Source organism: Chiloscyllium plagiosum, unplaced genomic scaffold (genome assembly GCF_037043375.1).
Source record: "Chiloscyllium plagiosum isolate Xiang-an unplaced genomic scaffold, Cpla_swu_hap1 HiC_scaffold_6, whole genome shotgun sequence".
Taxonomy (NCBI): domain Eukaryota; kingdom Metazoa; phylum Chordata; class Chondrichthyes; order Orectolobiformes; family Hemiscylliidae; genus Chiloscyllium; species Chiloscyllium plagiosum.
The window spans coordinates 112773503-112796695 of record NW_028270144.1 but is presented as its reverse complement, the minus strand read 5'-3'; the positions used below and the strand labels follow the sequence as shown (position 1 = coordinate 112796695).

Here is a 23193-nt window from a genome sequence, read left to right as displayed (position 1 = left end):
TGACAAGAATAAATCAAATCAAATCAAGTACCAAAAAGAATTGCAGCAACTATGGAATTGAGCGTCTGGATCAAACTTCAGCCGTCTTCTTCAGCCTGCCTGGAGTATCCTCAAATAAAAGCAAAATACTGCAAACGCTGGAACTCTAAAGCAAACATGGAAAATGCTGGAGAAATTCAGCAGGTCTCGCACCTTCTGTGGAGAGAGAAATGGAGTTAATGTTTTAGTCTTGGTATGACTGGTTCAGAATGGAAAGGGATTAGAAAATGGTGGTTTTTCCCTTTAAGGGAGGTGGAGGATGATTGAGGAGAACAGATAGTTTCTGTGTGCCTGTACTACACCACTGGAATCATCACCTACTGAATTTGGGTGGCTCCAGGTTCTTTTATATGATTCAACCAATTTCAATTTCCCCAGAAACTTTGGTTTCCAGTCTCAGTTTCAGACTTAGTTTCCAGAAAAATTAGATGAGTTGGTTTCCCTTCTCAGTTTACTTTTCCAGTTTACCATTTCAAATGTGGTCTATCTTAAAAAAAATGCAAGCTTTGAATTCCGTCACAGTAAGATCTAGGTATTGCTGGCAGAGAAGGTGGAGATTAACCAAGTTGGTAACTGACTGACAGAAGTATGGCTTGGTTCTGAAGTTGTAGGTGGGTCTGATCAGCAGATTTCATCTCCAAAAGGACATTAGCAAACAGGTGGAGTTTTAGGACATTTGCATAATTACAATTAACATTACTTACCTGTTCAATTCCAGCCTTGGGCGACTGTCTGTGTGGAGTTTGCACATTCTCCCAGTGTCGGCGTGGATTTTCTCCGGGTGCTCCAGTTTCCTCCCACAGTCCAAAGGTGTGCAGATTAGGTGAATTGGCCATGCTAAATTGCCCCTAGTGTTAGGTGCGTTAGTCAGAGGGAAATGGGTCTGGGTGGGGTTACTCTTCGGAGGGTCGGTGCGGACTGGTTGGGCTGAAGGGCCTGTTTCCACACTGTAGGGAATCTAATCATAATCTAATCTCAAATTTGGTACAATTAACTGAATTTTTAAATTCCCAAATGTTAGGATCTGAACTCTTGTGGATTACTGGTCCAGTAACTTACCTGCTTTACTACAGTTCCTGACAATTACACTATTTGCTTTGTACTATCTAGATCCTAATTTGCAAGAGCTCTCGCTTAATATGATCCTCTGCTATTAACAGTCATTTTATATTGATTTTTAATTTTGTAGCCAAGCTTCATGATAATTCCAGTGTTGGTCTGTGACCATTGTTAATGTGATACTTCACTAACCGTAATAAATACAAACTAAGAGATTTCATTAGACCACTATCGCAAATTAAAAACTTGCCTCATAAGTTTAATTATATCCTTTTAATTAACTTTACATCAACACGGCAGGATCTCCAGTATCTTTAATGAGAAAGTTAAATATATTCAGCTTGAACAAATCGCACCAACTCAGGAAAGAAGATTGTAACTGAAAAAAAACGTAAAATTTGCCAAGCGATGAATTTGCAGATAGCTTTCGGAGAGGAGGAGTTCCTGGATGTCTTGAAATGCACAAAAGTGGATAAATTCCCAGGACGTGATCAGGTGTACCCTAGATCTCTTGTGGGAAGCAGGGGAAGTGATTGCTGGGCCCCTTGCTGAGATATTTGTATCATTGGTAGTCACAGGTGAGATGCCAGAAGATTAGAGGTTGGCTAACGTGGTACCACTATTTAAGAAATGTGGCAAGGAAAAGGGAACTATAGACCAGTGAGCCTGACATTGATGGTAGGCAAGTTGTTGGGGGGAATCTTGAGGGACAGGAAGTACATGTGTTTGGAAAGGCAAGGACTGACTAGGGATAGTCAACATGGCTATGCGCATGGGAAACCATGTCTCACAAACTTGAAGAAGTTTGAAGAAGTAACATAGAGGATTGATGAGGGCACACCGGTGGAATTGATCTATGTAGACTTCAGTAAGATGTTTGATAAGGTTCCTCATGGAAGACTGGTTAGCAAGGTTAGATCTCATGGAATACAGGGAGAACTAGCCATTTGGATAAAGAACTGTCTTGAAGGTAGAAGGCAGAGAGTGGTGGTGGAGGATTGCTTTTCAGACTGGAGGCCTGTGACCAGTGGTGTGCCACAAGGATCGGTACTGGATCCACTACTTTTCATCTTTTATATAAATGATTTGGATGTGAACACAGGAAATATAGTTAGTAAGTTTGCAGATGACACCAAAATTGGAGGTATAGTGGACAACAAAGAAGGTTACCTCAGAGTATAACAGGATCTTGATCAGGTGGGACATTGGACTGAGAAATGGCAGATGGAGTTTATTTTAGATTAATGTGAGGTGCTGCATTTTGGAAAGGCAAATCAGAGCAGGACTTATACACTTAATGTTATGGTCCTTGGGAGCGTTGCTGAACAAAGACACCTTGGAGTGCAGGTTCATAGCTCCTTGGAAGTGGAGTCGCAGGTAGATAGAATAGTGAGGAAGGTATTTAGTATGTTTTCCTTTATTGGTCAGAGCATTGAGTATAGGAATTGGGAAGTCATGTTGCGGCTATACAGGATATTGGTTCGGCCACTGTTGGAATATTGCATACAATTCTGATCTTCTTCCTATTGGAAGGATGTTGTGAAACTTGAAAGAGTTCAGAAAAGACTAACAAAGATGTTGCCAGGGTTGGAGGGTTTGAGCTATAGGGAGAGTTGAATAGGCTGGGGCTGTTTTCCCTGGATCGTCGGAGGCTGAGGGGTGACCTTATAGAAGTTTGTAAAATCATGAGGGACATGGATAGGATAAATAGACAAAGTCTTTTCCCTGGGGTGGGGGAGTCCAGAACTAGAGGGCATAGGTTTAGGATGAGAGGGGAAAGATATAAAAGAGACCTAAGGGGCAACTTTTTCACACAGAGGGTGGTGCATGTGTGGAATAAGCTGCCAGAGGAAGTGGTGGAGGTTGGTACAATTACAGTATTTAAGAGGCATCTGGATGGGTGTATGAATAGGAAGGGTTTAGAGGGATATGGGCCAAATGCTGGCAAATGGGACTAGATTGGGTTAGGCTATTTGGTCAGCATGAATGAGTTAGACCGAACGGTCAGTTTCCGTGCTGTACATCTCTCTGACTCTGTGACTCTATTTTCAGAGACCACATAAAATGTTTGTGTGGAATGATTTGCAAGGGCCTGAAAATCAAATGGGATTCCCTTTCATCAGATAATGACAGGAATAAGGCTGCCTACGATATTCTAGATGGTCTGTTCCAATGTGCTGTTTTGTATTCATTTCAATGAGGATTAAATTGGAATATTAATTGGTGCAAATTACCATCAGTGAACTTTACATTGGACTCTTGAAATTGAATGTATGTATGAAAGGTATTTTAAAAGGGGCTTTTGCCACTTTTAACATTTTATACTTCTGTCCTTTTCGTACCTTGGTTGGGAAAGCTTTTTAAAGACTTATTTGTAAATGTTATGCAGTTGGAGAGATTTCCCTCAGGCGCTAAACTGCTGAGGTTCTGTCCATGTCAAAGATTTGCAACTGACGCCCTAAAAGGAATAAATGAAGGGGAAATCAGACAAATGTGCGAAACTTTCTTCTCCTTGAAGGGTAGTCTGTTAACAAATCTGTTTTTAGCACAGACCTAGCAATTGTGTTCATTGTTTTTCTGCAGTAAGAAATTCTCTGTGTTGTTAGTCTCGAACCATTACCATTACTCAACCATATTTAACTCTGCCTCTTTTTTTTAACGAAAGACGAGAGCACCCCATTTCTGACAAGAGATTGCAATCACAGCTCCTTCAGAAATGTGCAGTCGGAGAGTCCTTTCGAGGCATACACCAAGACAAATCATGTCCCCTTTTCTCAGTAGTCAGCTGCCATATTCCAGAATCAGACAGCCATTTGGACAGCAAGTGGGAAGTAAATAACAGTAAGTGTGAGCTTCGCATGCTGGGTCAGTAGGGCACCAGATGCAATGGGCAAGAGTGCCAAGTGAGGAAAGTATAAGGATGCAAGGGGTCAGTTAAGAGTCACAGTTATTAGGGTAGCAAACACAGGAAATGCTGGAGAAACTCAGCAGGTCTCATAGCATCCGTGGAAAAAGAAACAGAACTAACATTTCCAAAGTGTTATGACTCTTAATTCAGATTCTTATCCTGTTTAGAATAAGAGTCACACAGTACTGAAACTGTTAACTCTGTCTCTGCAGATGCTGCCAAACCTGCTGAGTATTTCCAGCATTTTCTGAGTTTGTTTCAGATTTTTAACATCTGCAGAAATTTGCTTTATTTAGAGAGTTTTGGAATGGCTGGGAGAAATTGCTCTGGCAAGGGGAGAGTGGCTGTTGTGTCCAGGGGTGGGGGAAAGTTGTGACTTTGGAAGGGGTTGTTGAAGGAAGCTTGGTGAGTGACTACATCTGGAAGAAGGTGCACATTGCTGCCACTGTGTATTGTGATGAAGAGAATGACTGTTGAAGGTGGTAAACTGGGTGCCAATTCATTTGCTGCTTTATCCTGAATGATGTCAAGCTTCTTGAGTGCTGTGGGAACTGCACTCATTCAGGCACCTAGTAGGTATTCCATTACACTCTCGACTTCATCCTTGTAGATGGTAGACTAGGGAGGCAGGAGGTGAGTGATGCATGACAGGATTCCTAGTCTCTAACCACCTCTTGCAGTCACACTATTTACATGGTGGTTCAGTTTAGTTTCTGGTCAATGATAACCCCCAAGATGTTGATAATGGAGAATTCACTGATGGTAATGCCTTAGCATGCGAAGAGAAGTGATTAAACTTACCCTTGTTGGAGAAGGTCATTGCCTGGAACTTGTGTAGCACAAACATTACGTGCCACTTTTAAGCCCAAGCCGGGATATGGTCCAGGTCTTGCTGTATTTGGATGTGGACTATTTTCATACCTAATGAGTCACAAATGCTGAATCTCCACTTCTGACCTGAAGATAGAGGAGAGGTCATTGATGAAGCACTAGAAGAGGTTGTGCCAAGCATTCCTTCCTGAGGCACTCCTGCAGTGAGATGACTAATCTTCAACAACCACTACCATCTTCTTTGTTCTAGATATGACTCCACCCAGCAGAGAATTTTTCTGTTTCTCATCGACTACAGATTTGCTAACACTACTTAAGCCATAATCAGTTAATTGCTGCCATGATGTCAAGGCAGGTAAGCAGGAGGCTGGAAGAACACAGCAAGCCAGGCAGCATCAGGAGGTGAAGTTGAGGTGTAACCCTTCTTCAGGACTGGGAGTGGGTGTAAGGGGAGCTGTGTGTGTGTAGGGGGTGGCAGAGTGGTGAGGCGGGAATAGGTGAACACAGGTAGAGGCTATGACCTGGTTAGAAACGAAGGTTCGATCAGAGGAATGGAAGGGAGGGGGAGGGAGTAAGGGGATTGGGAAGGGAGGTTATTTGAAATTGGAGAACTCAATATTGAGTCCTCCAGGCTGATGTCCGCTCTTTCATTGATGTTTGGACTCATATAGATAAAGAGCTGAGTGGCCCTGATGTAACCCAAACTGAGCGTCAATGAGCAGAGTATTACTGAGCAAGTGCAGCATGATGGCATTGTCGATGATCACTTTCATTACTTTGACGATTGAGGGCCGATTGGTGGAATGGTAATTGGTATCCATTGGATTTGTCCTGCTTTATATGGACAGGATATATAGGGTAAATTTTACACATTGCCAGATATATGCCAGCTGGTTCTGGAGCATACGTCTATTGCCAGGATGTTTCAAGGCCTATATTTAGCTTTTTGCAGTATCCAGTGTATCCAACTGTTTTTGGACATCATGTGCATTGATCCAGTTGGCCAAACACTGGCATCTGCTGTGCTGGGACCGCAGGAGAAGGCCAAGATGGATCATTCACTTGACACTCCAGGCTGTTCGCAAATGTTGCAGTCTTATCTTTTGCAAGAATGTGCTGGGGTCTCCTGTCATTCCGGTTGGGAAAATCTGTGGCGTCGCCTCCTCCTTAGCTGTTTAATTTCCCACCACCATTCACAACGAGGTGTGGAAGGACGGAAAAGCTCAGTTACTTCTGGAATGACCTGACTCTACCTATCTCATGTTGCTTCTTTGGTTTGACATACAAGGAGTCACCTGTTGTAGCTTTGCCCAAATTGACACCTCATGGTTAGATATTCTTGGTACTGCTCCTGGCATGCTCTCCTCCACTCTTCATTGAACTGTGGCAGACCTCCTGGCTTGGTGGTAATAGTAGAGTGGGGGATATGTCAGTTCCTAATGTAAAATGTTGTTATTGAATGCACTTCTGTGATGACCCACAGCACGTCATTGTTATCTAGGCTTGAGTCGCGAGATCTATTCAAAATCTGTCTCATTTTACACAGTGATTATGCCACACAACACTTTTGTGAATGTTTTCAATGTGAAGATAGGACATTAGCTTCACAATGGTGAAAGTGAGTACTGCTGATGCTGGAGATCAGAGTCAAGATTAGAGTGGTGCTGGAAAAGCATAGCGGGTCAGACAGCATCTGAGGAATTGGAAAATCAACATTTTGAGCCAAAGCCCTTCATCAGGAATGAGGTTCCCAGTCCCAAAACATTGATTTTCCTGCTCATCGGATGCTGCCTGACCTGCTGTGCTTTTCCAGCACCACTCTAATCTTGACTCATTAGCTTCACAATACTGTGTGATAGCCATTCCTGCTGATACTGTCAAGAACAGGATGTGCCTGCGGCTGGTAAATTGGTGAGGTCGAGCTGAGGTAAGATTTTCCCTCTTGTTTCTGTCACCGCTTGATGTAGACCTAGTCCAACAGGGTTATTTGAGGCCCTGGGGTGTGGCCATTCTTGACTTATTGCAGGTTGTTCCATTCCAAGGTAGTGGTGCCATACTTAGGGTTACTAACCCAGGCCATCAGCAACACCAAAACCTTTCTGCTGGTGATGTTGCTGCAGCTTCTTGCGGGTCAAGGATTCTGCTGAAAGAGGACTCGTGCTCCCTTAAAGCACACATGAGGATTACAGTGGGAAACCAACCCCATGTATTCTTTTCCCTTGTCGCAGTACTCATTTAAATTGAAGGTGGAAAGCACTTAAGAAATTAAAGGGGAAGGCACAAGAATGGGAGATTTGGAGTGTGATGCTGCTGCCCCTTTACCAAGGTTATTTTGCCCTTGAGTTTTCTTGAGGGGTTGTAAAGGCAGAGGTGCTAATATGTCTGAATTGGCTACTTTAATAATGACTGTGCCTAATTCAGCAATCAGAGGAGGCCTTTAGGGTTTTTAAAACCAATAGTTGTACAATGAAAGGGGAGTGGACAGTTCTCCCAATTCAGGGACATTTCTAGTTTGGTTTGGTTTTAGTTGGGGACCCAGCGAAAATGGAAGAGGTTCCATGTTTCAGCCAATGATCTCTTATTGATCCTCTGCAATCTCTCTCTCCTGTAAGAACCTGGGTTTGAATTTACCTTTTCGCCAAGGGGTGTATTTGTGGGATATTGCAGGAAATCGGAACAGCTCTTTGTTAAGTTAGATCACGGTCGTTGGGTTTTCAAATCATTGTTATTCAAAATTCTGGGTTACTTTGCTTGTGTTTCATTTGGTAGTCTGTAAATAAATTCTCTTTTGTTTAAAACTAAGTGGTTTGACTAGCTGCATCTCTCCCGAAATGTCCACTCTATACCTGCTTAAAACAGTGAGGAAAGGTAGGGTCTGGGCTACCTTCTTGAAATGTTTTGAAGGTGTCTGACCTGGTCTGTAACAGGAGGACTCACCAGAGAGTCAATTTCCACTCTGTGGAGCACCAGTCAGCAGAGCAAACAATGTTGGGCAATCAAATTGGAAGACAATGGCTCAGAGAAATGTGTCGATAAACTGATCTGGTAAGACCAAATCTGGCCCATTTCTGGTCAGTGAATCATTGATGTGAACATTAACCCTGATTTCTCTCCACTGATGCTGCCTGCAAGCTGAGCTTTTCCAGCAATTTCTGTTCTGGTAGGCATATTATAGGTAGATATGTACATTTTGTACATATTATAGGTCCTAGGTCCCCATTTACCTCTCTAAATTAATAGTCTCGTAATATGGTGGCACGGTGGCTCAGTGGTTAGCACTGCTGCCTCACAGTGCCAGGGACCAGGGTTCAATTCCAGCCTCAAGCGACAGTCTGTGTGGGGTTTGTACATTCTCCCCGTGTCTGTGTGGGTTCCCTCCAGTTTCCTCCCACAATCCAAAGATGGGCAGGTTAGGTGAATTGGCCATTGCTGAATTGCCCATTGTGTTCAGGAATATGTGCATTAGTTAAGGGTAAACGTCAAGTAATACAGTAGGGGAATGGTTCTAGGTGGGTTACTCTTCAGAGGATCAATGTGGACTTCTTGGGCCAAATGGCCTGTTTCTGCACTGTAGGGATTCTATGGACTAAGAAGTTGAACAAGTCATGGCCTATCTTAGACAGCTACTAGTAAATATTTTGGGAGAACCTCCAAAGAAAGTGTGGGCAAACCAGATCAGGTTCATCAGGATAACCACCTGATGAAGGAGCAACGCTCCGAAAGCTAGTGCTTCCAAATAAACTTGTTGGACTATAACCTAGTGTTGTGTGATTTTTAACTTTATATACCCCAGTACAACACCAACTCCTCCAAATCAACATTATGAAGGGAATAGATAATATCAGAGCAGGGAAGTTGTTTCCATTGGCAGGTGAAACTAGAACTAGGGGCATAGCCTCAAAATAAGTGAGAGCAGATTTAAGACTGAGTTGGGGAGGAACTTCTTCAACTAAAGAGTTGTGGATCTGTGAAATTCCCTGCTCAGTGAAGCAATTGAGGCAACCTGGTTGAATGCTTTTAAAGCAAAGTTAGATTTTTGAACAGCAAAGGAATCAAGGGTTAAGGTGAACGGCCGGGTAAGTGGCGCTGAGGTCACGAATAGATCAGCCATGATCTTATTGAGTGGCGGAGTAGGCTCAAGGGGCCAGACGGCCTACTCTTGCTCCTAGTTCTTATGTTCTAATGTAACAATTTTACACACAGCAAACTCCCACAAAGAAAACATAAGGAAGGTGCAAGCTCCTGAGGTACTACTGCCAGTCCTGACTTTCCAATTGATGGGCTGTTCTGCTGTGCCCATTCTTGATTAAGGAAAATGTCGACTCTCCTGCTCCTCAGATGCTGCCTGACTTGCTGTGTTTTTCCAGTACCACCCTTTTGACTGTACCTAGGTCAACTCCAAGCTTCATCCAAATATGTCACTTAAACTCATACGCATTTGAATCCACAATTTAATACTGTAAAAGTAATAGCTTGACATAAAGCCAGGCAACTACTTGAGTTGTTATTAAATTTCTTCTTTTCAATACAATTTTTTTTCCCTGGAGGGGTCATGGGAAGGAAGTTCTATTGATTACAGGAGAAGGTAAACCTTCAGTATGTACTGAAATATAGGTCCATATTTGCCGAGAGACATTTTCTTCAAACTTGCAGAAGCGTTGAAATTTGAGGTCAGGCTGAAGTGGGACCTATTTTACAATTTCAAAAAACGGATCAATACTTCCAATCATTTCTAAGAAACCAAAATAAGTGTTTATCAGCATTTCCTGGGGGAGACCATTTTTTCTGCTTCCTTCAGCATTGTCTACAGAATTTAATCATGCTCAATGAACTGTTTTCATTATCCAAAGTCCAAAGCCAACTAGAGCAAATTAACAAGGGAAGTCTTTGAGGATGCCTGTTGCTCAAAGAGTTTTGTGTCTGACTCAGCGATTTTTCATTTCTTCTGCCATTTATTGTGGAGCATAGTTTCCATGTGGCCCCTCGCCCACTTCCTTGCTAATTCAATCCGATTCAGACTTGAGCCTTGACTCTTAAGAAAAAGTTTCTCCCTTGACATCCTCGTGGCTTCAAATTATTTTCTTCAAACATGTTTACTGTTCCTATTTTACACTTTGGTTAAGATTTACCTCAAAAATATCCCATCGTTTTGTCAACTTCACGAAACAATGTGTTCAAGAGAAAATCTAAAAATACGCTGTGATTATGATTCTCCATCAGACCATGGCTTCACATTGTGCTGAATTTGACAGAATTAGAGCAAAGCCTCTGGAGTTGTTATAGTTCCAGCCAGAACTAAAAGTTTATACGGAAAATAAAATGTACACACTTCAGATGGAAAAGGAACTACTGGTCAATCTCAAGGTGCATGGAGTTGGAGGCAGATGCACGACATGACTTAAAAAGCTAGTTACCATGAGAAGCAAACATTGTTTTTTATTAGAAAATAGGAAATCAAATTTGCAGCTGGATTTTCAGAGCCAGAAGCATCTTTTGAAAAATAATCTGGTTCTGGGATTCCTGTGCCTCCCAGTTTTTGCTGATGTGGGATATGGGTGCGTCTCCTGAACCTCCACCCCTAGGCCTGGCCAGTTCCTCCGTGGAGGTAGGTGCTTCCTAGTGACCTTCCTGCCATGCAATTTTCATTGAGTAGGATCAGCTTTTGGATGACTTGTAGTTCACGGCCCCTCAGAAGAGTTGTGAATCACAGATTAGATTCGAGAATTGCACGAAAGGTAAGTTGAAAATGTCTTGCCCTTTGCACCCATGCACCTCATCCATTCCAACACAGCCCTGACTCAATCATTCCCCCATGCCCACTTAACCCCATGGTACATTGAAGCACCCATGCTGTTCAGTGCCAACTCCCAGACCTAATTATTCCTCATACCTTCCACGCCAACATATGACCTTTCTGTGCCAATTCACCCAGTATGCACTATGAACAGAGCCAGTGAACCCTATAGTAAGCAGGATTTTCTGACTCATTATGAATCTTTGGCTCAGAATACAGATTCTCCTGCAGGGGTTAACACTTGTTTACAGAGGTGCAGAGAACTGTTAACTGACATCTCTGTGACTTCATTGAAATTTATTGCTGCCTATGACTCAATGTTAGTTTGCACATGATGAAGAGATGCCAAGCACTTATAGCTTTTGTTTCTGATACGTTAGAAGCCTGTTTGACCATCATTGTTATTATAGGATGAGTTGTTTTTGTATATGGTGTGTATTTGGTGAATGAGCAGGAGTTGATATTTAGAGCTGAAAATGTGTTGCTAGAAAAGCGCAGCAGGTCAGGCAGCATCCAGGGAACAGGAGAATCGACGTTTTGGGCATAAGCCCTTCTTCAGGAATGAGGAAAGTTTGTCCAGCAGGCAGCAGAAAGTTTGTTCCCTGGATGCTGCCTGACCTACTGCGCTTTTCCAGCAACACATTTTCAGCTCTGATCTCCAGCATCTGCAGACCTCACTTTTTCCCTTCAGGAGTTGATATTTAGTCTATTATCATCATCGCCATTGTTATTGGTAGTCCCTCACAGATGAGAATGACACTTTTCCACTCTCAGGGTGAATCTGCAGGTAGCTGTACAGTCTGACAAGGCTCCTACAGACTGTGTTACACTTGGGGCAGAAGGTGGTCACAGGAAGGGGATGGGTGAGGTGTTGTTGTGACAGTGCACTCCTTTCGCTGTTTCCGCCCGGCTTCCCCATTTTCCCAACAGCAAGTCGTGAGATGCTCTCTACCTTCCTGGACACTTTGGACTGTCTTGGGCCTGTGATTCCCAGGTGTCTGTGGGAATGCTGCACTTCCACAGTGAGCCCTTAAGGGTATCCCTGAAGCACTTCCTCTCTCCACCTGAGGCTGGCCCTCCGTTTCGAAGCTGGGAGTAGAGTATCTGGTTGGAGAGTCTCGTGTTGGTCATGTGGATGATGTGCCCAGCCCATTGCAGTCGATCAAGTTGGAGAGGTCAATGCCTCAATGCTGGGGATGTTGGCCTGGTCGAGGATATTGGTGTTGGTGTGTCTTTCTTCCCAGCAGACTCACAGGATCTTGCCCAGAGAACACGGTGGTGTGTTGAAGTGGCAGGAGACTGGCAGGTCAGGATCATTTTTGCAAACGACATGTTGATGTTCTGCAAAGTAGTCACCCAGTCTGCATTTCATGTCCCCAGTGTAGAGGAGACCACATTGTGAGTAGCGAACACAGTAGACTAGATTGAGTGAAGCGTGGTGCTTCACTTGGAAGATGTGTTGGGGGCCTTGGATCCTGAGGAGGGAGGAAGTAAGTAGTCAGGCGTTTCACCTTCTACGGTTGCATGGGAAGGTGCCTTGGGGGTCTGGGGAGGTGTTGGGAGTGGACAAAGTGCCCCAGAAGGATGGTCCCTATGGAAAGCTGACAAAGGAGGGGAGGGGGTTAAATGTCGGGTAGTGGCATCCCGCTGGAGATAGCGGAAATGGTGAAATCTCTGCACAGATACTGCCAGACCTGCCGAGGGAGGCAGAGCACTTCTTCAAAGTGGACATCCTTTGAAGAGACTTTTCAGTGGAACAAACTTGGTTAGAAAGTGTCCTGTAGGTAGGACAGGAATGGCGATGGTAGTAATTGGGATAATTGTAAAGTATGATTCAGTGAGTATAACAGCTCTTCTAATTTTGGCACAAAGTCCCTTGTCTTAGTAAGGGCTGCATTATCTGTTGTCATTTCTGGATTCATTCAGCCTTGTTTCTTTTATCAGGCTTTCTGATACAACTAAGTAGCTTGCTCAGCCATTTCAAAGGGCCTTTAAGAGTCAAACATATTGCTTGGGATCTGGAGTCGCACGTAGGTCAGACAGATGAGGATGACAGACTTACCTTTCATAAAAGTCATTGCTGTTTTCACGATCACAATTAGCTTAGCCTTTTATTTCAGGTTTAGTCATTGAATTCAAGTCCCATTATCTGCTGTGGTGTTATTTGAACCAACAGCTCTCTAAATTAATAGTGCATTAAGAATACCACCTTCTCCTATTTGACCTCAGGCTACAAATGGACCTGGTGGCTTTGAGAAATCTGTGCATGTCATGATGGTTAACATATTGTTTGAACTCTTGGGTTTTCTCTTCTCACCACATATCCTTGACATTCCCGATTTGTGCTGAAGTTGTGGGTAGTGGGCATCATAGTCAATCTAATCTTATTCTCGGCTGATGCCCACACATGTGTCTTTTTTAAGCTGTACTGGAAACTTTGATTTATTTTGATAGAAAAACTAATTTGAGCATGGCTATTGACTCCTTGTCAGAGTTTCACTAACTCTTCATAGACCACCAATCAAACTTCAGACTCTCTGGGTATGTGAGACTTGGCTCACTGACTGCCTTAACTAGTTGACCCCATCAAGGGAGGTGCTGCCAACCAGTTCTGCTGTACGAGTACCTGCTTTGTATGTACCAATTAAAATAGATCTACTGTCGGCTTTTCAGCTCCTCAGTCGTCTGCAATGTCACAGATTTCAAAATTTTTAGTTAACGTTTAGAGAAATTGGGGAAAAATGAATGAATATTTTCAATTCACCAAACCATCAACAAAGACTGATGTAATAAATCATGGAGGGCAAGGCTGAAATAGAACAGTACCCAGAGGATGAAATAAGAATGAGGTTCCATTTATATATCACCTTCAGCTCCTCAAGGTATCCCAGGACACTTCATTGTCAATGTAGTCACTGTTAGATAGGCAGGCTAATTAAAAGTAAAGCATAACAAAATGTTATGTCCTCTTGAAATGTTGGAACAGGAGTATTCATCCCCTGGAGCCTATTCTAACATTCATTTGGATTCTGGCTGGTCTTTTCCTCAACTACACTTTCCCATTCTGCTCACACCAAACAAAGATCTATCAGTGACTGTCTGGAAAATTGAGAGCTTAATCTAATTTTAAAGATTCCAATTTCCACACACCTTTATATAAATATGCTTTCGTGATTTCACTGCTGGATTTTGAGATGGCGTTCTCTCATTTAGGGGACCTGCACCGGAGTAAGCTGTTTCTTTCTGAATCTTGAACACACTTTATTATTTTCATTTAACTCAATTTGATCACTGCTCAAGCTTCTCAGCTGAAGGAAATATAAGCTCCGTTTATGCGACATAACCTTCTGATTGAACCCTTTAAGCCTCAGCATCATTTTGGTGATCTATGATGTATTATATTCTGAAGTGAGATCGTCAAAAATAAATCGACTACACCACATTGACTCTCGCTAGGACGTGCACAATTCCAACATCACTTCCTCTCCCTTTGTGTCCCAAACCTTCTTTTAAGTAAAGGACAAACATTTCACTAGCCTTTTTGATGCCTTTTATTAGCTGTCTGACAACCTTTAATAATTCGTCTGCTTTGCTCCTCCACAGTTCCTTCATTCAGAAATCATCCAGACTTTTTCACTTTCAAATGCCAAGTGGCCAATATCATGATTCCCTACATTGTATTTTAACTGCAACTTTTCCTGCTCACTGAAGAACTTCGAGTGATAAGTGTTGGAAATAGGAATGGGCAATGTGGCTGTTACACTAAGATCATAGTTGATCTTTTATGTCAATTTGACTTTTCTGTGCAATCTCCATACCTTTAGTGCCTCAAAATCTCCTGGTTTTTGCCTTGGATGGACCCACCGACTGAACTTCTTCAGACTTTGGAAACAGAGAATTCCAAAGAGTCACAGCCTTCTTGAAATAACTCCACAGAGGCCGGTATCCCATCACCAAGTCACCCTTTATTTACAGGTGGAGAGTCCTTGACACTGATCCAGCTCCCTCAAAGCCAGGTCTCTGAACAGAACCTCTGACACTCCTGTTTATATCTGTCAGCCAGGGCTCCCTGATTGGACCCGATTAACAGCCCCAATCAGGGAACTCATGTTCTATGAGGTCCACATGGCTGACCTCATTACAATCACTACACTTCTGAGTAAAGGAATTCCTCCTCATCTCTGTCTGAGTAAATGTTCGACTTCTGATCCTGAGACTCAAGTTGTAGTTCTTGAAATGGTGGAGGAACTGAACAGATAACCTGTATCAGTCTTCACGGTGGAAGACACCAAGGGTACACCATAGGAGAAGCAGTTGAAGATGCTGGGTCTGTACTCAAAAGAGTTTAGAAGAATGGGTTGGGGTGGTGCTGATCTCAAAGAAACTTAACTTATGCAGAGATGTCTGGGTAGAATGGACATGGAGAAGATGGTTCCATTAGTTGTAGAGATTAGGTTCCAAAAACACAGCCTCAGAGTGAAGGGACAACCCATTAGAACTGAGATGAAGAGGAATTTGTTCAGTCAGCGGATGGTGACTCTTGGTGCAGAAGGCTGTGGAGGCCAAGTCATTGGGTGTATTGAAGACAAAGATAGATAGGTTCTTGATTGGTAAAGGGACCAAGGGTTGTGGGGAGCAGGCAGGGAAATGGGGTTGAGAAACATATCATCCAGGATTGAATGTTGCAGCAGACTCAATAGGTCGAATGGTTTAATTCTGCTGCTATATCTTATGGTCTTCATTTCCTAACTTGGGGAAATAGCCTCACAGCATCTCCACTGTTGAATTCACCAAGGCTCCTCATACAGCACCTTCCAAAGCCACTGTCACTCCCATCTAGATGAACAAGGGCAGCAGACACATTGGATAAACCACCATCTGCTAGTTCGCCTCCAGCCACTCACCATCCTGACTTGGAAATATATTACCGTTCTTTACCAGGTCAAAATCCTAGAAATCCCCCCTTAACAGTACTGCGGGTCCACTGTGGACATGGTAGACCCACAATAGCTTCAGCACATAGACTGAAAATGTTTAAGAAGGCAGCTCCCCACAAGGGCAACAAGGAACAGGCAATAAATGCTGACCCAGTCAGCAGCAGCTGCATCACATGAGTGAATATATTAAGACTGATCCATCAAAGAATTTCATGTCTTTAGATAAGATGACCTCTCATTCATCAAAACTCCAGAGCATGCAGGACCATTCTTCTCAATTGCTCTGCGTAAGACAGCTTTGTCATCCCAAGAATCAGTTAATTGAGCTGTTACTGTATACCAACAAAGAAGAAAAGAAGGCACATTGCCCCAAGTGTCATCGTGCCCACTGATAATGTATCTTCCTGTTTCCATCACACTCCTAACTTTGCAAAGACTTTGTAAAAATTAAGACCAATAAATGTTTTAATGGGAAGATTGTTCTAATTATGATTTTAAAGAGAATCATAAATTAATGCAATAAATTAAGAAGTCAAACGATCTTTCCAAGCTAATATTTCAAGGCAATAGAAAATGCAGCTGATTTTTTTAAATTTTATTTGTGTCTGGGAACTCAACACTGGAGTCCCCCCTCAGAGGTGTGCACTCAGCCCCCCTACTGTACTCACTGTATGCCCATGACTGCGTCGCCAAATACCAGACTAATGCCATTTACAAGTTTGCTGATGACACCACCATAGTCGGTCAACTCTCAGATGGCGATGAAACAGATTACAGATGGGAGTTGGAAGACCTGGAAAAATGGTGCACTGAGAACAACCTAGCTCTCAATGCCAGCAAAACCAAGGAACTCATTATTGACTTTCGGCGGGATGTTACATGCCCCCCTATAGTGGAACCAGTGGAGAGTGTCAAGCTCCTGGGAGTGGTCATCCACAACAAGCTTTCTTGGACTCGTCATGTAGATGCACTAGTTACAAAGGCTCAACAACGTCTCTTCTTCCTCAGGCAGCTGAGGAAATATGGCATGACGGCGAATACCCTTGCCAACTTTTATAGGTGCGCCATCGAGAGCATTCTGTCTGGATGTATCACTACCTGGTATGGCAACTGTACCATTCAAGATTGGAGACGGTTACAGAGAGTAGTGAACTTGGCCTAGACAATCACAAAGGTCAACCTCCCATCTATAGAATCCAACTACCAGGCCCGTTGTCAAGAAAAGGCCACCAGCATTCTCAAAGATCCATCACACCCTGGCAATGCTTTTCTACAACTTCTACCATCAGGGAGAAGGTACAGAAGCCTGAACACATGCGTCCGCTGGTTTCATAACAGTTTCTACCCTACTGTTGTTAGAATACTGAATGGACTCTCAAACTCTTAACATTCACCTGTACCTGTGTTTTTGTTTTTGCCGCTGTTTACCTATTATTTACTATCTATGCGACTTAACTCTGTGATCTGCCTGTATTGCACGCAAGACAATGTTTTTCACTGCGCCTCAACACAAGTGACAATACATTCAGTTCAACACTGCAGCATTTGTTGTCCAATTCAAATCGCCCTTGAGATGTTTGTGGTTTATTAGCATTGCTTGTTAAATGGGCCCACCCAAGTATTGATTGAAAGGGAGTTCCCGGATTTTGATTTGGTAGCAACCAAGTGGTCATGATATATTTCCAAGTCCAGATGTTTGCAACCTAGAAGGTAATCTGCAAGTATGGTGTTCCCATTCATCTGCTGCCTTTGTTCTTCCGGGTGGTAGAGATCATGAATTTGGAAGAAGCTAGCAAATTTGCAGCAAGTTCCAGTTTATGGGGAGGACAATTTATATGGTGCCACTGTTGGAATGGACAGCCCTGACACACATCTGGGAGGAGAGTCAGTGGTTCCATACTTAATAAAGATTCAGAATTTGGTGACACAGTGTAACAAATTAAATAATGCTTACCGTTATTAATATGAGATTGTCAGTAACTTGTGCTGATAAAGATATATCCCAGGAATGACAAATTCATATTCTGCCTTGCACGAACAGCAGCTCGTTCCCAATCTCTCTGGTGATTTTAAAAAATTTGCTTCATATGCACATTAAAATCAGACAGAAAATGCAGGTGTTTAACAGCAATACCATTTTCATGATTTGAAATAAATTTCACGCTTGATTCTCTGGAGTACTGTGTGCAATTCGGGTTGCCCTGATATAGGATGTATATTTTTAAACTGGAGAAGTTTGCAAACATATTTACCAGTACGTTGCCAGGAATAGAGGGTTTGAGATATAAAAATAGACTGGAAAGGCTGGGACTTTTTTCACTGCAGAGTAAGAGGTTGAGGGGTGACATTATGGAAGTTTATAGAATCATGAGGGGCATAGATAAGGTGAATGACAAAGGTCTTTTCTCGAGGGTGAACGGGTTCAAAACGAGCAGGCATACTTTTAAGGTGAGAGGAGGAAGACTAGATTGGGTTGGGATATCTGGTCGGCATGGACGGGTTGGACCGAAGGGTCTGTTTCCATGCTCTACATCTCTATGACTCTATGACATGAGTGGCAACATTTTTACACAGAGAGTGGTTTGTGTGTAGAATGAACTCCACAGAAAGATTTAGCGGGATATGGACCCAAGCACATGAGGTGCGGCTAGTTTAATTTGGGAGCATGGTTGGTGCAAACTGGTTGGACTGAAAGGTCTGCTTCCATGCTGTTGACTCGAGACTCTATGACTCAGCCTTACTTTCGGGAAATGTTTCTTGTAGGTTTTAAAAATACAGTTTACTTTTCATCCTTCATTCCTGTCTCTCCTAGTCATTTGTTCCCTTTCTTTATTTCCTCTTTCTCCTTGATTGATTCCAGTGCCCTCATCACATTCTCTGTTGTTCCTCAATTTCTTTATCCTTAAAGCTCATCAGTTAAGGTTGGTTCACTAAAAGTCCCAGATGCCCTATTGCCGTCACACATCCGTGTCCAGGGTAAACAGTTTCTAGCTGATGGATACAAGGAAAGGCCTTATTCACAAACTGGCAAAAAATCTGTGCATTAAATTATATTTTATTATCCTTGGTAACTGAATTACACCTTTGTTTATTTAATTTGAATACAGACATTTTCTGTGGGAAACATTTTACTTCAGAGATTTTATTAATCCGTAATAAGACATTTCAGCTTAATAACCTCACATTATATCTGAATGTAATAAGAAACTAAGTAGCAGCTAAACAGTTTGCAACTTATATTCAAGGCATTCTTCTATTCATTGTAACATATTTATTAGATGACAATGAGTTGTGTGTGTTTCAGATGAGATTAGATACTCCAACATCACAATGGAGGTGTGTGTTGCACCGAGTGTAAAGTTTAAGGAAATAGAACAGAACTGCCTTGTGTTACTTTGACCGACAGTGTTATTCCAACAGCAACAGTGCAAATTACTATTGCTTGCTTGTTGCCATGGTTCATATGTTAAATTAATGTTGGGAGATCGCTGTGGAAGTGTTACCCCAAATTATTTTGATAAATGAAAGATGTTCTTGAATTCTCTTTGACTGAGCTGCCATTGGAAACCACACTGAGGGACTTCTTCTCCTTCCTCTTAGGTGGTCTGTCAGGGTCAAGGATGAGTTTCTGCCACTCCAGTGTCCTGGGCCCTGGGCTGAGTAAACAATTCAAAGCTGGGTCTGCACACTCTACCTCCCCCGGTGGTGATGCTGGTGTCTGGGGAGGGTTTAGATGGCATGCTCAAGCTTCTATTGTTTGTGTTTCGTTTCCACTTTGCCCCTGGGATGGTTGCCATCTTTGTAGATGCTTCTACTCCAATTGGGCAGTCCAGGGCAAGAATTTATGGGGCTGCCCCCTAATTCATGAAGGTTCTGAGGATGTCTTTGAGGCATTTCTTTCATGCAGTGATGTGGCCTGTCCAACACAGCTGATTGACTATAACCAGGGCCCTATGGCCGGTGAGTTTGGCTTGAGAAAGGACTCTGACTTCGGAGTTCCGACCAGCGGATTTGCAGAATTTTTCACAGCCATTTCCAGTGGTATTTCTCCATGAAGTTGAGATGTCACATGCATGTTGTACATGTCCAACACTTAGAGAAATGTAGATAACATGACTATCGGGAGACCACAGACTTGGTGTTCAGGTTGAAATTTTTGTCATCAAGCACTCTGAGCCTCAGCCAAAGGCTGTACTGGCACACAATAAGCAATTCTGCATATTATCCCCAACATTTGTCCTCACTGAAAGGTGGCTCCTGAGGTATGAGAATTGATCTACCTTACACAATGTTGGTAATCAAGGGCAGTGTTGTTTGGTGCAGCAGGCTAGTTGAGGAGTTTTGTCTAGATGATGTCTGAACTAAGGCCAATACTCTCACATCTCCTTGTGAATCCATCAATAATGGTCTCTGATTATATAAGCTCATCTGCATATTGCAACCCAATGACAGAGCTTGGTCTTGGCTCTGGTCTGAAGGCAACAAAGGTTGAACAGTGTTCCATCTGTGGCCTATCCAATGTTTTATAAAGCTGTAACAAGGCTTTCTTGCTCTTATCTTCTATGCCCCGGCTAATGAGGGCAAACATCCTGTATGCCTATTGTGCCACCTTGGCTGCTCCGCTGATACCTTCATGGATCTATGGACTTGTACATCAAGGTCCCTTTGTTCCTCAGTCCTCCCTAGGGACCTACTATTTAAAACCTTCCCTTATTAGACCTCCCAAAATGCATCTCCTCACACATACCAGGATTAAATTCCATTTGCCATTGCCCAATTTATCAGCCAGACTGTAGTCTGAAGCCATCCTCCTCGCTATCAACCATACCATCAATTTTTGTGTCATCTGCAGACTTACTAATGATGCCTTCTACATTCACATTCAAGTCATTAATGTAAATAATAAACAGCAAGAGTTCCAGTACTGAGCCCTCTGGTACACCACTGGTCACCAGTTTCCAATAACAAAACCAGCTCTCCATCATCTATTATTGCCTCCTATTTGTGAGCCAATTTTGGAACTATTCTTACCAACTTGCCTTGGATCCCATGGGCTCTTACCTTTTGGACCAGCCTTCCATGTGGGACCTTGTCAAAGGCCTTACTGAAGTCCATGTAAACCTCATCAAATGCACTCCCCTTAGTAATATATTTACTCACTTTTTCAAAAGCCTTAGTTAAATTAGTCAGACAGGATTCCCATCTAAGAAATCTGTGCTGACTATCCCTGATCAATCCCTGCCCTTCTAAATTTTGATTAATCCTGTCCCTCAGATTTTTTTCCAATAATTTCTCTACCTCTGACACCTGACTAATTGACTTGTAATCACCTGGCCTTTCCCTGCTGGTCATTTTGAACAAAGGAACCACATTAGCTAACTTCCAGCCATCTGGCACATCACCTGTGGCCAGTGAAATATTTAGTATCTCCACCAGGGCCCCAGCAATCCCCTCCCTTGCATCTATCGCAGCCTGGGATACATCTCATCAGTTTTAAGCACCTTTATGCCTACCAAAACATCATCCTTGTTAACCTTAATTTCTAGGACCTCAATATTCCAATAAAATCCAATAAAATGCCTTTCTCCTCTGTGAATACAGATGAGAAGTCTTCATTTAACTTGCCACCAGTGTCCACTAGTTCCACGTACACATTGCCCCTTTGGTCTCTAATAGACCCCATTTTTCCCCCCGGTAACCCTCTGGCTTTTAATATACTTATAAAATGCCTTGGAGTTTTTCTTGATCCTATTTGCCAAAAATGTTTCCTGGTCTCTATTATCCTCTTTTTTTTAAAGCAACCTCTGACCCTCTCCATACTTTTGAAGATCCCCCCTCCTTTTAATACACTGTACCAGATATGTGTTTCCCTCTTTTTCTTTATCAAACTCTCGATATCCTTTGACATCCATCGTTCCTTGGACTTGCTGCGCTTGCCCTTTACTCTTAGAGGATCATGCTGGCCCTGAATACTACTTTTAATACACTCTCACTTTCCAAATGTAGACTTACTTACAAGTAGCTGCCTGCAGTTTATGTTTGGCAGGTCCTGTCCAATGTTATTGAAATTGGCATTCCCCCACTTTAGATACAACTTCTGCACTATCATTTTCCCTTCCTATAATGACTTTGAAAATTACAGAGTTGTTATCACTATTGCCAAAATACTCACCTACTTGACCAGCTCCATTCCCTCGGATTAGGTTCAGCACTGCTCCATCTCTAGTGGGACTACTTTCGTACTGGCACAAAAAGCTCTCCTGAATGTACTTTAAAAATTCAACCCCATCTCATCCTTTCACACTAGGTTGATCCCACATAACTTTAGAAAAGTTGAGAATCCCTGTGTGATTTGCCTATGTATCTGCTCCTCTATTTCCCTCTGACAGTTGAAAGGCCTGTAGTTTAATCCCAGCAAGGTAATGGCCCCTTATTATATTTCTGAGCTTTACCCAGATGGTGTCATTTGAAAACTCTTCTAAGACATCTTCCGTCACTACTGCAGTCCTGGTCTCCTTTATCAGTAATGCATAATCAATCCTCCCCTTCTTGTGCCTGAAACTTTCCTACCCTGGAATCTTTAGATGCCAGTCCTGCTTCTCTTAATTTATTTCTCAGTGATTACAGAAACATCATATTCCCATGTGCCGATCAATGCTCGAGGTTCATCCGCCTTACCAGTCAGGCTCCTTGCATTCAAATAGTTACAACTTAGCTTTCCAACCATCTCATGTACCTTATTCTTCCCATGTCTTCTCCATCTACCATCCTAGTATTCCTTCCATGTCTGATTAGACCTTGCACCCGACTTTACATCCAATCTGTGTCCAATACCCCCAACAAGTTTGTTTAAAACCTTCCCAAAGGCACAAGAAAGGGAGGAAATTGATGAAGACCATTGGGTGGATGACACAACCTTGCTTGACTCCAGTTTGCGCGCGGATTGAGTGTGGTGTATCCATTTGTGAGGATGGTGGGTTGTATGTTGTCATTTGTGGGGAGAACGGTGTGGCAGATTTCAGCTGGTAACCAAATTTGAGGGGGCTGATCCATGATTTCTCCTGGTTGATAGTCAAAGGCTTTTGTGAGGGTAAGGAAGTCATGCGTAAAGGTTGCTGCAACTCTCTCCATTTGCCTTGGACTAGTTTTGCTCATGTGCCTCTTGCTGGATGGAATCCACATCGTGACTCTAAGAAGAGCTCTTCAGCCACTGGATGGAGGCGATTGAGGAGGATCTTTGCAATGACCTTCCCTATGATGACCAGCAGAGAGACCTCCCTGTAGTTACCACAATCGGTCTTGTTGAAGATGGTCATAATTGTAGCATTTTGGACATGCTGTCCTCCTTCCAGATGTTGTTATGCATTTGTGCTTCTCCACCATATTTCAGAAATTTGGCAGGGAGTTGCCATCGGCCATGTTTTTTTTCAAACTAATGTGGGTCTGGGCTTGTGCTGCACTGGTGGCAGGCCACACTCAAGGACCCCTGTGTCAAGGATTGAGTCTTGTTTGAGGAGATTCAAAAAGTGTACTTCCAACAAATGCTGACTATGTCTCTGTCTGTCCTTGATGAGCTCCTCTCTGTTCTTCGCTCTTAATGGGTTAGGTCCTGGGGCACATGCACG

The 23193-nt window shown here is 42.9% G+C and overlaps 1 protein-coding gene across 3 annotated transcripts in view; it reads left to right on the top strand.

Moving 5' to 3' along the window:
- Nucleotides 1–23193, top strand: part of oca2 (oculocutaneous albinism II) — a 546847-nt gene that overhangs the window by 476583 nt on the left and 47071 nt on the right. The window lies entirely within an intron of this gene.